We start from the raw sequence: 18,303 nt of genomic DNA on the forward strand, positions 1-18,303 counted from the left end.
ACAAGTTAGAGGAGTAAAATAACAATGTACTTGCATTTCACACATGCAAAGGGAGATTAAAATTGCCTGCCTCTAGTCTTGCCGAGCCACAGTCTTGTTTATTTCATGGACATAACCCAGAAAACAAAGCAGGAACAATTCGGCTAATTTACTTGCTGCTAGTGCCTTAAAATATATACAGTTTATATCAAATATTTGATGCAGTGATCCTCAAGTGATTAATTCTTTGTCAAAAGCACTGAGACTAACCAGTTATTAGTCTATATGAAATGTTTGGAAATGTTTTGACATTGTAACACAGTTAAAGGATGGGCAAAGAGGAGGCGAGAACCGGCTTGTCAACATAAATCATAATTTTAATGAAAACTTAAACCAAAAGCATAAACAAACACACACACGACGGACATGCCCGTAATTCTGTCTCTCTTGAACCATCGTCACCGGCCGCCTTTATCCCTCGCGCGCCTCATCAGGCCGATTGGGGACCGGGCGCGCGATATTCTGACCCGGCCCCGCCCCCCTCCGCTCCACAGACATGTAACACAGAATCTCAACGTAAAATTTGACAACACAATCAGGTGTTGTCTGTGAATGCCAGGTCTTGCTATGCAGCTGCTAAGCTGTTCTGAATGTGTTTTTTTAGCACATCACTCAAGGGCTGCACAATTCATTGAAAAAATGATCAAGATTAGTGTAAATCAGTCTATCGGCATTTCAGTAAAGACAACCTACTATTTCAATGCAGTTGCATTGTTTGCTTTTTTTTGTGTAGAATTTATTTAAATTCTGAATAACATTTTCTCGCAAATAAAATCATTTAGGGACACCGTTCTCAGCTTGTTTTAGCTGTCTAGACTAGTACATAAAGAATATGGAACGCAGTTGTTCAACACAAAATATGTATTTTAATGTAAATTGTATTTATTACAAAAATAAATAAATAAATATAAATCGCATTAATTTTGTCATAATCATGGAGACCTATGTCACAGTGTAGTAGGATGTTCTGGGTTGTTGCTATAGAAGATTTACCCCGAGTCTACAATTTCTTGGAGTTTGGACTATCTGTGGGAGATATCAACCGGGAATTTTGAGGTTCCATTTGTTAACATTAGCTAACATGAACTAACAATGAACAATGCTTATTAAGCATTTATTCATCTTAGATCATGTTAATTTCAACCAGGGCTGGGTCGGTAATCTGGCATACAGGGCATTTTCCCGACGCACTTTGGGGCCGATCAGGGGCGGACTGGCCATTGGGAGAACCGGCCGCAAAGCGGGCCAAATGGGACGCGATAAGCTAAAATGATCCACCGCGTTATGCAGAATGGGCCACTAAATGGCGCCGCGATATGCCGCAGGGGGCAGCGATATGCAGAAAAGGACAGCGACACCCCCATCCCTCCAACAACTTTTGGGCCAGTTTCTATGTAAAATCCCGGGCCGATTTACTAATTTATTTTTAAAATCAAAAGTTGCATATGTTAACATTAGTTAATGCACTATGAACTAACAATGAACAATTTTATTTTTAATAACAAACATTAACAAAGATTAATAAATGCTGTCACAAATAGATTTGTTTATTCATGATAACCAATGCAATTACTAATGTTAACAAATGGAACCTTATTGTAAAGTGTTACCCATTTCCATTTATTAGGCTGAAATTAATGTACAAGGAAATATTTGTGATTTTTGTTTGAGCACTGTGCACTTCATTAAAAAGGTAATACAGTAGACGAGATCATTACTGAATATTCAAACTATTGGAACAGAACAACCAGCCTGATAAACTCAGATAATGTGTCTGCCAAGAGACTAATAGTCCTCACAAGCTGTGAAGGCACCAGGCTCAAACTGGTACTCAAGGTCACTCTGTAGCACACACTTCAAAATAGAATAGTTCGGTAATAAAACAGTTTCTTGGTTATGGTGTGTTTGGAGACACACCACAAGACTGCTCATTTATATTGGAAATGTTTTGTTGGTGTTTTACAAATGCAAAAAGCCTTCAGGGTTTTATAGCTTATGTTTCACAAGGGCTTATCTATCTATCTATGGCCCCGTTTCCACCTGGTGTTACGATGCATCTCGGGTGAGCCAATCACATGTGCTCAGGTGAGACACATTGCTGTTTACACCTGGTCACTTAAATGTGTCTCCTGTAACCACTTGTGCTCTGATTTGGAGGGGGGGGGAGGGGACTCTATTTCATGAAGACACTTCATCAATCACTGTTCAGTGTGTTACTGCATTATAACAAACCACAACATAGACGAAAAAAAAAAAAACGGTGCACCGTTTCTCCCAGATGCAGTTGAAATTTAATCTAAGCACAACCAGAACATGTCAAGCAGAATAATCAGTTATTTTAGTGGATTACCTGTATTAAAGGAGCGTCATGTGTTCTTTCTCATCTGTGTTGATACCAGACACACTGAAGAAGATCAGTGAAGCTCTCGTGATTGTGTATGTATCCGTTTTCTTTTCTTTCTTACTTTTTTTTTTCAGATCAGAAGTTTTTATTTTTTATTTTTTTTTTTAAATCTGCTCATAAATGGCAAAGTTTAAACTGTTGTTTTAGCGCAGTTGTTGATTGACAGGTGAGGGGTGTGTTTGCCACTGGACAGGAACATGCAGAAAGGTAAAAGTTCCCAGACTAGCTTAAAAAGATATTTATTGACAATATATTATATATAAAAAAAGTATATGAGAATATATTTATGTATTTTGAGTTTAAATGAACTTGTAAAACACTTCCCTGATGGAAAAGGCATGTAGAAAAATAAATGTAGGCTACAATGCTAGTTAAACCTTCATAATAAAACCATGACGATACACTAAATGAGTCACCATGTACTAAAGCCATTTCTCCTGCATGGTTGAGAACGGTTGAGTACGGTTAACTAACCTTGCCGAGAATTCCGGGCTGGGAACGGTTTATAATTTACATTTACATTTACATTTATGCATTTGGCAGATGCTTTTATCCAAAGCGACTTACAGTGCACTTATTACAGGGACAATCCCCCCAGAGCAACCTGGAGTTAAGTGCCTTGCTCAAGGACACAATGGTGGTGGCTGTTGGGATCGAACCGACAACCTTCTGCTTAACAGTTTAGTGCTTTAGCCCACTACACCACCACCACTCACCACCATTAAATAATCACGCTGTGCCGAACCGTGCTCAGGTGGAAATACTACAGTAACCGTTCCTCAGAACTGTTCGTCCCGATGGTGGAAAAGCAGCTTATCATTCCATCTATCGTTCTGTTTATCATTCTAGATTCAAGAAGCTTTATTGGGATGGTAAAAAAAGAAGCTTACGTTGCCAAAGCATTGTAACATTACATTTACACACATATACACTCAGTTAAAGAAAAAGTTAAAAGTAATTATAAAAAGTGTAAATAAAAGCAGTTATGTTTGCCATTTTGTGAATGTTGCACAGTGTTTCAGTTATTGTCCGGTCGTGGTCCTGTTCCGCTTGATGTCTTTTTGTCGTGGCAGGTCTTGGCATGCCTTGCAGTCATGCTTGAGCTTGCTGGGGTTTCTCCAAGTAGGTATGAATGTTTGTCTTGTGATGTATCTGATTAAAGTCTTTGTGTTGGGCTGTGAAGTGGGGGGAAACATGCCCTCATTTATGCCTAATTAGGGCATGTTTTTAAAGAGTGCATTTCTGTTTCCACTTCATTTTGTCTTCATTATGGGCACAGCCTGTGTTCTTTTGGTAGCCAAAAGACTGTGTCTGTCTGTCTGTCTCTATGGGGACGCTATTTTCACTAAATGTGTACATGGTCAGGATGATTCTTAGTTTAGGCTTGGTCACTGTGCTTAGGTATTCTGTCGAACAATCGATCGATCGAGATCAATTATAATAATCTCATATTAATGCAAAGTATTTATACCTCATGGTAATATTTGTTTTAACTGTAATAACATAAATACAATAATACACTAATGAGAATCATAATTTTGAATAATAAGAATGAAAAGAGGGGGGGTCTTCTTTATTATCATAAAAACAATTGTCCCATATTAAATACATTATTTTACAATTTAAACAATTAAAAGTATTATACAATATATACTGTGTGTGTATATATATGTATAATATATATAATATAAAGTTGTTGGTTTTTTGTTTTGTTTTTGGAGTGAGGATTGAAATGTGACCTGGACATGTTTTCATGAAATTCCCACTATTGGAAATTTTGAAGAATTTAGTTATGGTCAGATTTTATAGTTGTCCAAACATGGGAGTATAAATCCTGTTATAATCAGTTTCTTGTCATGGTAACATCCTTCTGTTGTGGCAGCGGAGTGCTGGTCTTGACCAGGTGCATAGTGTATTATTTTAGATTAGAGATGTGGGTTGAGTGCCAGGGCCACAGACACCCATGGCTTTAGTGTGTAGGAGGGGAAGTGCACTGGGTGAAATCCAGCACCTAACAACATTTATCACTGTGTCATTGGGTTACTGCATTATAATAAAGTGCAAAAATTGGATCACCCGAAACTAGGGCTGGGCGATAAAACTATCGATATTTATCACGATAAAGAAAATCCACGATAAGCTTTTGAGGAATTTTCTATATTTACTGCGTGTCGCTAAAACACAAGCAGTTCGGCTTTCTCAGGATGCGTTTCCACTGGGGCGGACAAAATCTGCTCAAAGACGCTCACAGCACTAGGAGAGCACTGCTGCCAATCCTACGATCCACATTGCGAGCATGACGCTCGGCTTTCATAGGAATGAATTGAAAACGCTCTCAGCTTCGCTCACAACGTGCCAGTGGTAACGTAGGGTCAGACTGGTTGAACTTGCTAATGCTAGCTGCCTAGCTAACAATTAGATTATGTCAGACACCAGATTGATTCCATCCACACCACAAGACTTCATGACAACGGTTGTGCCCTCTCATCGTCTTTAGTGAAGAGCGCGACAGAACAACAGTGATGAGGACAACAGCTCTGATCTTTCTGCGCTGTAATATTGTTCTCTAGCACCAAACATGCATCATTTCTGCCCTGTCCCGCTCCGCACACATTGCCTCTTTTCCCTGCATGTGTGTAGACATGAAGCGCCGCATGAGTTAACGTGGTTTCAAAGCACCTTTTAGACCATAATGTTTTTCCCTTCTAAATGTATCTTTATTAATCCGCATATTACAAGCCTTTAATGATAAACAAATCGAATAAACAAATCGATTTATGTTCTAATTTTGTGAAAATTAATTAGATGTCTGTAATGGATAAGGAAAGACTAAAATTACTAGTTGGTAGACTAGTCTCTCACTTTAATGAAAATATACAAATGTTTTTTACATTTTAAAAAAAAACGTTTTCTAAATTTTCTCTCGGGACACCCCTGAACCCACATTCATTCCACACTCACAAGGGCTTCTATGCCCCATACTTGTGTAACCCGGACACACACACACAAGATGAGACAGTCACAATGTAAGTCAAAAACTGCTTTTATTGTTAACAATAAAAGCAGGCAAAACTACAAACGGGCAAATCCAGTGAAGAGTTGTCGAGGGAAGCGTAGGGTCAAAAGCCGGGGAATCAAAGAGAGTAAAGGGGGCAAATCCAGGAGAGTAGTCGAGGGGAGCGAGGGTCAAAGCCGGGGTAAATAGGATCGAGAGGCGGGTAAACTAACAAAGGGAGTAGACAGGGGTACTAGGGGAACGAGGAGCTGGCAAGCTAAGGGGGTAATCAAGAGGAGTTCAAGAGGAGATCAAAACTAGACGAGACTAGCGGGGGCAAAGACACGGGAAACTAAATACAATAACCAACACCCGTGAAACGGATGTGCTGTGGTATTTATAGGGGAAGGTGCAGGTGTAAACAATGAAAGGTGATGAGACGAGTGCAGGTGAAACGAATAAAGGGGTGATTGAGACGAGTGCAGGTGGTCATAATGTTCTGGCCATGGGAGCGTGCATGTGAGCCCGAGGAGAGAGACCTGCTAACGAGCAGGAGATCTCGAGGGAGCAAAACGAGCGTGAGAGCTCGAGGGAGCAAAACGAGCGTGAGCTCGAGGGGGGCGGAACGAGCGTGCGAGCTCGAGGGGGCGGAACGAGCGTGCGAGCTTGAGGAGTGAGTGTGTGTGCGACGAAGCGGGGATGGGGCAGAGGAGCGGGGTTCGTGACAGTACTCCCCCCTCTAAAACGGACGGCTCCTGACGGCCGTGCTCGGTTGCGAGGAAGTGGTGCTGGAGGATCCCAACAAACAAAAAAACCCTGAACAGAAAACCCACAAAACACACAAAACACACAAACAAAATTGAGGGCAGTCCAAGGGGCACAGAGGGAAATGAGACAGTCCATGGGGTCAATGGGCAGTTTCAAGGCAAGGTCAGGGGGAACATAGCGGACAGGCGGGTGGTCGGGAGATCTAGGGGGCAGCCGTAGGGCAGAGACAGGGTCAGGTGGTCTGGAAGGCGACTGGAGGACAGGGACTGGGTCCGGGGGTCTGGAAGGTGACCACCGGACAGGAATAGGGTCCGGAGGCCAGGGAAGAGGCCACAGGACAGGGAGAGGGTCAGGAAGTCCGGGCTGAGCCGTGAAAGGCGGTGCCGTCAGAGGCGGCACTGTAGGCGGCTCTGGAGGTGGGGTTCTGGAAGGCTCTGGAGGTGGAGCCGAAGGAGGCTTTAGGGGCGAAGACCTGAAAGGCTCTGGAGGTGGAGCCGAAGAAGGCTTTAGGGGGGAAGGCCTGGAAGGCTCAGGAGGTGGAGCCAATGGAGGTGGCGCCGTGGGAGGTCCCCGAGGCGACGACCTGGCAGGCTCTGTAGTCTCGGGGGATAGAGCTGTAGGAGGCCCGAGAGGCGGAGCCGTAGGAGGCTCTGGAGGGGGAGCCGTAGGAGGCTCGGGAGGCGGAGCCGTAGGAGGCTCGAGAGGCGGAGCCGTAGGAGGCTCGAGAGGCGGCGCCCTAGGAAGCTCTGGAGTCTCTGGGAGTAGAGCCGTGAGAGGCTCGGGGAAAAAGGTCGTGGAAGACTCGAGAGGCTCTAGAGGTGGGGCCCTGGAAGGCTCGAGAGGCTTGAGGGGGGGAGCCATGAAAGACTCAAGAGACGGAGCCCCGAGAGGCTCGGGAGGAGGAGGAGCCCTGGAAGACTCGAGAGACGAAGCCCTGAGAGGCTTGGAAGGGGGTGGAGCCCTGAAAGACTCGAGTGACTGAGCCCTGAGAGGCTTGAGGGGTGGAGCCATGAAAGACTCGAGAGGCGAAGCCGTGAGAGGCTTAAGGGGTGGAGCCATGAAAGACTCGAGGGACGGAGCCCTGAGAGGCTCGAGGGGTGGAGCCATGAAAGACTCGAGGGACGGAGCCCTGAGAGGCTCGAGGGGAGGAGGAGCCCTGAAAGACTCGAGAGGGGAAGCCCTGAGAGGCTTGAGGGGGGGAGGAGCCCTGAGAGACTCGAGAGGAGAAGCCCTGAGAGGCTTGGGAGGGGGAGCCCTGAAAGACTCGAGAGGAGAAGCCCTGAGAGGCTCGAGAGGAGGAGCCCTGGGAGGCTTGGGAGGAGGAGCCTTGGAAGGCTCGAGAAGAGGAGCCCTGGGAGGCTTGGGAGGAGGAGCCTTGAAAGACTCAGGAGGAGAAGCCCTGAGAGGCGGCGCTCTGGGAGGCTCGAGAGGAGGAGCCTTAGGAGGCTCGAGAGGAAGAGCCCTGGGAGGCTTGAGAGGAGGAGCCCTGGGAGGCTTGAGGAGGAGCCTGGGGACTGAGAGGCGGAGGCCGCGAGGGCTCTGAGGGGCGAGCAGAGGCTGGCAGAGCCGTGGAAGACTCTGATAGCGGAGCAGAGGCTGGCAGAGCCGTGGAAGACTCTGGGGGCGGAGCAGAACCCGGCAGAGCCGTGGAAGACTCTGGGGGCGGAGCAGAGCCGTGGAAGACCCTGGGGGAGGAGCAGAACCCGGCAGAGCCGTGGAAGACTCTGAGGGCGGAGCAGAACCCGGCAGAGCCGTGGAAGACTCTGAGGGCGGAGCAGAGGTTGGTAGAGCTGTGGAAGACTCTGAGGGAACCTCTGCGGTCTTGAGCACAAGACAAGACTGGGGAGAAGGGGCCCTCTTCCTTCTCTTGCGTCCTCGGCCAACAGGGGACGTGGCCATGGGGACGGTCGAGGCTACAGGCGCTGGCTCGCCGACCGTGGCGGGCATGGGCGCTGGCTCGTCGGCCGTGGCGGGCATGGGCGCTGGCTCGTCGGCCGTGGTGGGCATGTGCGCTGGCTCGTCGGCCGTGGCGGGCACTTGCGCTGGCTCGCTGGCCGTGGCGGGCACGGGCGCTGGCTCGCTGGCCGTGGCGGGCACGGGCGCTGGCTCGCTGGCCGTGGCGGGCACGGCCGTTGGCTCGCTGGCCGTGCCGGGCTTCGAGACTGGGGCCGTGACGGGCTTCGGGACTGGGGCCGTGACAGGCCTTGGGACTGGGGCCGTGTCAGGCTTCGGGACTGGGGCCGTGACAGGCCTCGTGACTGGGGCCGTGTCAGGCTTCGGGACTGGGGCCGTGACAGGCTTCGGGACTGGGGCCGTGACAGGCCTCGGGGCTAGGGCCGTGTAAGGCTTCGGGGCTAGGGCCGTGTCAGGCTTCGGGGCTAGGGCCGCGTCAGGCTTCGGGACTAGGGCCGCGACAGGCTTCGGGACTAGGGCCGCGGTAGGCTTCAAGACGGGGGCCGTGGTAGGCTTCAAGACGGGGGCCGTGGTATGGAACGCTGGTTCAGTTTCTGCCTCCCCCACAGTAAACGAGGAACCAGCGTACAGTAGGGCGAGGTCAATAAACTGAGCCAGGTTGAGAGAGCAGCGACCACCTGGCATGAATGATGAGGTTGGCTCATTCAGTCCACATTGAAAAATGTCTTCAGAGCCACCTCATCAAAATTCACCTGGTACGCCAGGGCACAAAAATCCATAACAAAAACCTCCAAGGGTTGACTCCCCTGACGCAACCCCAAGAGTCGGGCCGCTGGCTCCTTAATGTCGAGGGCGGGGTTATGAGTTACACAACCGCTGCCTCGCATAAAAACCCCTTGGTCAGCGTCCGAAGAGCCAAAAAACCTCTCCGGGGGTGGAGAGTTCACGGTGCTCAAATATGCATGGGAAGCATAAACGGGCTCAGGGGCAGACACAGGTGAAGCAGGGTGACAAAAATCAAAAATCGCACGTACCTGCTGGCCCTGGGCTGTGAGCGCGCGATCATGACTCCCACCGGTAGATCCTGGGGCAGAGTGCGCTGAAAACATCCGCTCTAGTGAGCTGCGCGATTTCTCCGCGTGATGCATTGTGACTGTCTTCGGTGAGGTTGGTTATTCTGTAACCCGGACACACACACACAAGATGGGACAGTCACAATGTAAGTCAAAAACTGCTTTTATTGTTAACAATAAAAGCAGGCAAAAGTACAAACGGGCAAATCCAGTGAAGAGTTGTCGAGGGAAGCGTAGGGTCAAAAGCCGGGAATCAAAGAGAGTAAAGGGGCAAATCCGGAGAGTAGTCGAGGGGAGCAAGGGTCAAAGCCGGGGTAAACAGGATCGAGAGGCGGAAAACTAACAAAGGGAGTAGACAGGGGTACTAGGGGAACGAGGAGCTGGCAAGCTAAGGGGGTAATCAAGAGGAGTTCAAGAGGAGATCAAAACTAGACGAGACTAGCGGGGGCAAAGACACGGGAAACTAAATACAATAACCAACACCCGTGAAACGGATGTGCTGTGGTATTTATAGGGGAAGGTGCAGGTGTAAACAATGAAAGGTGATGAGACGAGTGCAGGTGAAACGAATAAAGGGGTGATTGAGACGAGTGCAGGTGGTCATAATGTTCTGGCCATAGGAGCGTGCATGTGAGCCCGAGGAGAGAGACCTGCTAACGAGCAGGAGATCTCGAGGGAGCAAAACGAGCGTGAGAGCTCGAGGGAGCAAAACGAGCGTGAGCTCGAGGGGGGCGGAACGAGCGTGCGAGCTCGAGGGGGCGGAAAGAGCGTGCGAGCTTGAGGAGTGAGTGTGTGTGCGACGAAGCGGGGATGGGGCAGAGGAGCGGGGTTCGTGACAACTTGGGTATCTGAATCTAAAGAAATATAAAAAATATTTCATTTTAATGTAAAAATATTCCAACAAATACTGGACTGCTGTCACTATGCTTCAGAACAAGCAGATGAACTTTAAAATTCATTTTCAATTGATAAACGGTAAAAGACAGTAAAATTGTTAAAAGATCCCTCAGACCCCACTGCTTTGGCCGTCTCTGGACCCCCTGTGCAGTTTTGTAGAGACTATTTTGACTGTTTAAAATTAATTTTTTTCTTCTTTTCTTCCGTCAACTTTGAAATAAAAAAAGAAAGTGCAATGTGTAAATGTATATCGTGATAAATATTGATATCGAACAATATGAAAAAGATTATTGTGATAACAATTTTAGCCATATCGCCCAGCCCCACCCGAAACACATCTTAATACCAGGTGTAAACGGGGTCTCTAATAATAAGCATATTCATGGTACAGATAGGGTAGGCTGAGTCTCCAATTTAGCCCTATAAGCAAATGGTGAATAAATGAATACTTTGGAAGGCTTTGAAAGTGAGTGTATTCTGTGCCTCTGTGGATATACTGAGGCAATCTTTCCAGTGATGCATTTGATTGTCTTCATTCCTGCAGGGCCACTGCAGTGAACTCATTCAGATGCAATAAAATCTTCACATATTTTCAATGCTTTTAAAATTAAACTGAGTCTAAGGGATGCAGCTGGAGAAATGACCCTTGATGTTTAAGAAATGAATGATCTTCTGCAGATACGCTGCTTAGTGAAGAAACAATAGGGTGCAAGAGCTTATGTCTGTACTATCCAGACATGTTACTCTACTGATATGCATTGCTAATAAGGGGAAGGGAACTATTATGGTGTTACTGAGTGTCATTTTCAGCCATTAAGTAACGTATAGTATAGGGGAGACCATTGTTAATACACTTTTTAGACCAGTGACTCACATTTAGGTTTATTTTTGAAAGTCAGTTTCCATATAACCACATACCTTGAAGTCTTTTGAAGCTATTGAACATTTCCCCTACAGTTGCCCAGGAAAAAAAGATGCACTTAATTTAACACATATTGACCTTTTGTGACAACATGCCCCAGTTGCGGGACTTATTGTCACACTATATGGGGTAAGTTGTCATAGTGGAACCAACCATTAAACCAGTGGTGAAGGATTCATATGAACATTGGTGGGTGACAGGGGAACGTTTCCCCACCATCACAACCACCAAAACCAAATCTATGTCTCTCTTTAAATCTACACCTGCATTAAACAGCCTATTATAGGATTCAGCAAAATTAAAAAGTAAAATAATCATAAAGCTCAATAGGATTCATGAAACAAAAAAATGGAAAATGGAACGTATAAAAATATAAAAACATTGTTTTGGACAAAAATTGTTTAATTTAATAAATTGCATTCATTTATGACATTTAAAACACATGTGACAACATGCCCCAACCTGACTCTTGTAAAAAAAACACATTTAAACCTTTCAGTAAAAACTTGACTTCATAATATAGTTGGCTCATCGGTTTGGTCAGTCCAATTTCAGAGTTGTCCCGTTCAGACAAATAAGACAATGTTCACACAAATTCTCTGCAACTTCAGACATGTTTTGTAAGTTAATTTCCCTGTTTTGTGTGCAGCTGTGGTTATAGCCATAGCAAAGCGACTTCTCGCTTGAACGCCCAGTCTCGCTGGCAGGGGCTGCGTGAACTCCTGCTCTCGTGCACTCTCATGAATATGTTCTGGAGGGCAATGGCCTGTCAAGTTTTTTTTACTAAATAAAACATTTGATTTCGTTTTTTTTCTCAATAAACCTTATTGTACACATTATCTCTACAGAACAATGCGCAAGTTTCATATAATTATTTATTACACTTTCGAATTATACTTTTGCATCCTTTTGAAGTTTGAAAAGATGGCCACCACCATGCACTGCAATTGTATGGACAACAAGCCCCCAATTTCCCCCTTTGTCTTCCAAACAAGAAATACAGGTTTAGAACAACACAAGAGTGACTAAATAATGACTGAATCTCATTGTTACCGACATAGAGCCTTTATAACAACTGCCCTGAAAATAGAGTGGGTGAGCTATCCCTTTAAAGAAAATAATGCTTTGTTGCATTAGTGCACAAAACTGTGCCCTAGCAAGTGAATGGAATGACCAGATGTGTGAATTGTAATCTTACGATGTTTCTTTAACACATCATCGGTGAAGCAAGTAAGTCAGATGTCTGATTTGATTATAATTTTCAGGCTAACAGCTGGTAAAATTTACACTAATTCAGACAGATAGTGTGGTTTATTTCAGCTGCTTTTTTTTTAAGATGTTCCCGCTTGGACCATTTTCTTACACTGTAAAACGTAACGGACCTAGAAGAGACACCTGTGGCACTCCAGATTCTGCCTTATATATTTTGTTATTTATGTCTAGCTCAGTACAGGTGTTTGGTGTAATTTGATAAAAAAGTAATTCATTATTTTATCTAATAACTTTTGTTGTCCAAACTAGTGTAACATATTACATTTGTATTGTAATCAGATTACAGTTACTCACTTTCAATTAAGTTAATTACTTTTAAGTACTTCTATTATAATAACCATTTAAAACCTGAATTATCTTTTATATCTACATTTATTTGTGTTTCTGTGACAGATGAAGGGACAACGACAATTAAAATGGAGGGAAAATAGACATTATTTTGAAATCAAAACTATTCTGAGAAGATTGTTTTAGAACATAACTTAATCATAAAGTAATTAGTTATGTTATTACTTTTCCCATTAATAAATTAGTAAAGTAATCTGATCACAATTTGAGAAGTAATGATTGATTTGTAGTAGTAATTTGTTTACCAAAACTAGACAAATGTGCTTTTGATATTTTTATAAGACATTTAAACAAACCTTGACCTGATACTTGAATGATGCCACAGTTCCCTTACAACTTCAGTCCACTTGACATTGTGTTTACTAATGCATATGGGGAGTGCCTTTATAAACGAACTATTTGAAACCTCTCTACAATAATGCCAATATTCTAATATTGGCTATGGTGTTTGAGCCCAGCCTGTTTTGGTGCGAAACTGACCGCTTGTTTCGGCACGAACTGACCGCTATAATGAGTGATAAGGAAAAGACACTCTTTTAGATGATCCAATGTCTCCAGCCGGCCTTTTTGGCGACTCTCTGAATACGTTTGCTGAATGTTATGTCGCGATTCAGAAGCAGTCACAGGCTATCAAACACTCAGAACAGCCGGTTCGCCCTCGCTCTGTTTCGAGTAAGTGCGCGACTAAAAGCCCCATACCTGTTGCCTCACAGGCACCTGCGTATCAGTACGTGCAGCAAAAATGCTCCTGACGGGCAGAACCATTTAAAATGGAAAGTAGAGCCCGCAATTCCCTCCGGGTCTGCTCCAAAAAAGGCTCGATTGGAGAGACACAAAACACTGTTCCCCATCTCCCCAATTTTGTTTGTTGGGAAAGGGATATTGTTGTTCAAAATGTTGTTGCACTCAAATAAATGCAATAAAAAATGCAATAAGTGCAAAAAAGAATACAGCATTCCTTGCAAATGCACGAGATGCTCACACATTCTCAATAAAGAGCCCCCTTTTCTTCTTCAAAGCACACACATTATGCGCAACCGCTTCCCTATAGTGAGCATCGCATCATATCATATTGTGAGCAAACCAAACTGCTCTCTGTCCCATTATGCGGATGCGTGGCGAGCCCAAACGGGTATTTCGGAATGGGTGCAAAAACGATCGAACATGGTTATATGATCCTTTTTTGCACACCGGTCACCTCGTTTCAACGCCGTTCTGTCTTCCACGGTTTCGTCCGATGACACGCCAGTGTTACAAGCCGAAATACACCTTTCATCGTGAAAAACGCGATCGAGATTGTGCCAAATTGTCAAGCACAAAATGGTTTTACAGACGTTATTTTCTTGTTCCAAAGAAAGACGCCAGGCTTCGGCCAATCCTGGATCTGAGACATTTAAATTGCGCACTTATAAAGCGCCTATTCAAAATGATTATTCAGAAAAGGATCTTATCGCATGTACGCCCACACGATTGGGTTGCATTGATAGATCTGAAGGATGCGTACTTTCATATCCAAATTGTACGACATCACTGGATATTTTTAGATTCGCGTTCGACGGAACAGCGTATCAATTCAAAGCCCTGCCCTTCGGACTGTCTTTGGCTCCTCGTACATTCACAAAGTGCATTGATGTGGTTCTCGCCCCTCTAAGACTGAGCGGCATGCGCATCCTAAACTACCTCGACAATTGGCTGTTACTGCTGCAATCAGAGGCTTTTTTATGCCAGTTTTACTGCTTCAGGCACTTTACATTGTCTATCTCAGTTAAAACTGGGGAGAACATTTCCACTGAATCTTGTTTCAGAAAGCATTGGGATTTGTGGTGGCGGCATCCGCCGTCAATCCATTAGGTACATTAGGTAGAGAACTCTTTAGTGCTGGCTGAAGCGCCGTGTGCCGCGACGTGCTTAGCGCCAATGCAACGCATGCGCATCTCTATATCCAGCCTCTGTTCAGCACCACGGACAGCTCCTCCTGCATTTTACCAGCGAGGTGTCACGCTGGGGCAAGTGTCACACAGTGCCTAAAGCCATCGGCTGTATTTCTAGCCTTAAAGGTTTTTCAGTCAGAAATATCAAACTGTCATGTCCTGGTTCGCTCAGACAACATGGAACAGTTGTGGTATATATAAACAGCCAAGGCGGAATTCATTCACCGCCACTGTCGAGAATGATGCGTCACCCCCTGCTATGGAGCGAGAATCATCTCTCCCTGAGAGTGACATATGTCCCAGGCTGCCTGAATTATGGTGCACGTCTTCTGCCACGCTGAGGGGGGATACCGGGCGAATGGAGAATTCATCCTCAAACTATACTGAGGATTTGGGAAATATTCGGCTAAGCAGAAATCAATCTATTTGCCTCTATCCCACTATGCCCTCTATCCACACAAATGGCCGGTGAAAAACAAATATGTGTAACCTGCATGTGTGGCCCCTGAATGGAGCTCACTAAACGCACCAGAACTGACGTGTTCAGTCATGAACACCATTTTACAAGCCAGAGCACCGTCCACTAGACGCCTCTATGCACTAAAATGGAAGGTGTTTGCTGATTGGTGTCTCTCACACAGCAAGGACCAAGTAAACTGCCCCATACATGAAATTGTAATATTTCTTCAAGAGCGATTAGATGCAGGACTCACCCCGTCAACGCTCAAAGTGCATGTGGCAACTATATCTGCGTATTACGCACATGAAACCAGCGCCTCTATAGGCAAGCATGATTTAATCATAAAGTTCCTTAAAGGTGCAAGACGATTAAACCCACCTCGGCAGGCTACAGTCCTGACTTGGGACTTAACTTTAGTCCTAAAAGCTCTCACAGGGCCCCCCCTTCGAGCCTTTGGACTCTGTTGATTTGCATATGCTCTTTATTAAGGCCACACTACTGCTGGCTCTGGCCTCAGAAAAACGGGTCAGTGACCTTTATGCATTATCAGTCGACAATTCATGTCTGGAGTTTGGCCCTGGTCTTTCAAGAACCACTGTCAAACCCAGGAAAGGCTATTTACCCAAGGTCCTGACCACGCCCTTCAAAGCGCAGGTGGTTCATCTTCAGGCCTTCTTCCCTCCTCTATTTAATTCAGATGAGGAAAAATCATTGCATTTGTTACATACATACATTGAGCATACTTGCCAGTTCAGACTGTCTGATCAGATCTTTATATGCTATGGAGGACACGCAAAAGGAATGTCCGTCTCCAAGCAAAGACTTTATCACTGGATTGTCGATGCAATTACCCTGGCTTATGAATCGCAGAGTCAGACTTGACCAATTGGTGTTAAAGCACACTCAACTAGAGGCATGGCCTCCTCATGGGCATGGACGAATGGTGTGTCCTTACAAGATATATGTTTTGCAGCAGGATGGTCCTCGCAAAACACGTTCGCAAGGTTTTACAACCTAGATGTAACATCTTTTTCTTCACAAGTCCGCTCTGTTTAGAGCACTTGCTATTCATTGGCCATATATATATATATCGTATGCCCCCTTTTTAAGTACTGGCACTTCATTATAAATAAACTCCCTTCCCGGCCGGGTTCATAAGGAGTAATTTATACTATATGGCTATAGCTCCTATATTCATTATGAGTGCTTTCCTCCTGGCCATCATGAGGATCACTCACCGCGGCATACACATGTCGGTTGCTGTCCCATAAGACTGTGCCGCCATGTTTCCTCTCTAGGAATTTATGTCGTGTAGTGCGGCGTGATGGGATTCTGTTCCCCATATGCGTTAGTAAATGCAATGTCAAGTGGACTTACAATACCTCTGATAGCACAAGAAGGCAGCATTATTCCAGGGCAAAGCATTAATTTTATACTGTAAAAACTTCTTGGTTAAATACGTAACCTCGGTTCACTGAGACGAAGGGAACGAGACATTGCTAACGCTCAGAGTCCTTGAGGCACGAGCAATGCGCTCCTTGTTCTCAGACAGAAATTCGAAACGAGCGGTCAGTTTCACGCCAAAACAATCTGGGCTCAAACACCATAGTCAATATTAGAATATTGGCGTTATTGTAGAGAGGTTTCAAATAGGTTGTGTACGAAGGTACTCCCCATATGCGTTAATAAACGCAATGTCTCGTTCCCTTCGTCTCAGGGAACCAAGGTTACGTACGTAACCAAGAAGTTTTTACAGTATAAAATGAATGCTGTGCCCTGGCGTAATGCTGCCATCATGTGCTATCAGAGTTATTGTAAATATGAGTTTCCCACTTGGAAGTTGCACATGAATGAACCCCTCAATTAGTAATTACGACTGGGAATTCGAAAATAATTTTGAAACCCGAGTTTCCGAGATGGGAGGGGGTCGTAAACTTTCAACATGGTGTAGGAGAGTACGATTTTTGTAGTGAATGACAGGTTTTTATTTATTTTTCTAAATACAGCTAATTGTACGCCCTTAAATATGACCTTGTTTCGGTCATATTCATTTACGTATGTATATCAGCAACCATTTGATGCATGTTGTACATTTTTACACCATGAAAATAGCTTGTATTTGAACAAAATTCCATTATTGTCTGCAAGCTGACTGAGTAATATGTATTATGGTGTCAAAATAAAAGTTCCTCAAGAATGATGTATGACTGAAACTGACATCATCCATGTTTCCTGTTCTTTCTGACAACAAATCACTTGAACATAACGCATTCGTAATTACCACTTCAGAAGTGGGAAGTAGGATAATTCTGATAGCACATGAAGACAGCATAAGACACTTAAGACCAGATTGCTGTACAGAACTATTAGTCACTGTGGATGAAAAACATCTTCTAAATGTTAGTTAACTGTTTTTTTGACATTTTGGAAAGTACTATTCCATAGCTATAGAAAAACTGCTTAGTTTTTGTCCAAGACTGAAGAGCTGCAAACTGACAAAGCATGATCATTAAAGGGACAGTTCACCCAAAAAATGAAAATTCTCTCATTATTTAGTCACCCTCATGCCATCCCAGATGTGTATTACTTTCTTTCTGCTGAACACAAACAAAAATGTTTTGAAGAATTTCTCCACTCTTTTAATCCATAAAATGCAAGTGAACGGGTGCCTACATTTTTAAGCTCCAAAAATCAGCATAAAATGTATCCATATGTCTCGAGTGGTTTAATCCATGTCTTCAGAAGTGATTTGATAGGTGTGGGTGAGAAACAGATAATTTTATTAGTCAATTTTTACTATAAATTCTCCTCCTTGCTGTCAATCTCCACGTTAACTTTCACTTTCACATTCTTCTTCTTATGTTTTTGGTGATACACATTCTTCATGCATACGCCCCCTTCTGGCAGGGAGAAGAATGTCTAGCAACAATTGACTTAAATACTGATCTGTTTTTCACCCACATCTGTCATATCACTTCTGAAGGTAAGCATTTAACCACTGGATTTGTATGGATTACTTTTATGCTGCCTTTATGTGATTTTTTTAAAGCATCAACATTTTGGCACTTGCATTGTATATACAGACAGAGCTTATATATTCTTCTAAAAATCTACATTTGTGTTCTGCAGAAGAAAGAAAGGCATACACATCTGGGATGGCATGAGGGTGAGTAAATGATGAGAACATTTTCATTTTTGGGTGAATTATCCATTTAAGTCAGTAAATTAAGAAGCAACACAAGGTTCAGAGTACATTGACTCTGCTGCCCCCTTCAGTCTA

General features: G+C 44.4%; 1 protein-coding gene across 1 annotated transcript in view; it reads left to right on the forward strand.

Moving 5' to 3' along the window:
• LOC127662627 (synaptic vesicle membrane protein VAT-1 homolog-like) overlaps positions 1-18,303 on the forward strand; it is a 54,727-nt gene that overhangs the window by 32,768 nt on the left and 3,656 nt on the right. The gene's annotated exons all lie outside the window — the stretch shown is intronic.

This window comes from Xyrauchen texanus, chromosome 2 (assembly GCF_025860055.1).
Source record: "Xyrauchen texanus isolate HMW12.3.18 chromosome 2, RBS_HiC_50CHRs, whole genome shotgun sequence".
Classification (NCBI taxonomy): Eukaryota; Metazoa; Chordata; class Actinopteri; order Cypriniformes; family Catostomidae; genus Xyrauchen; species Xyrauchen texanus.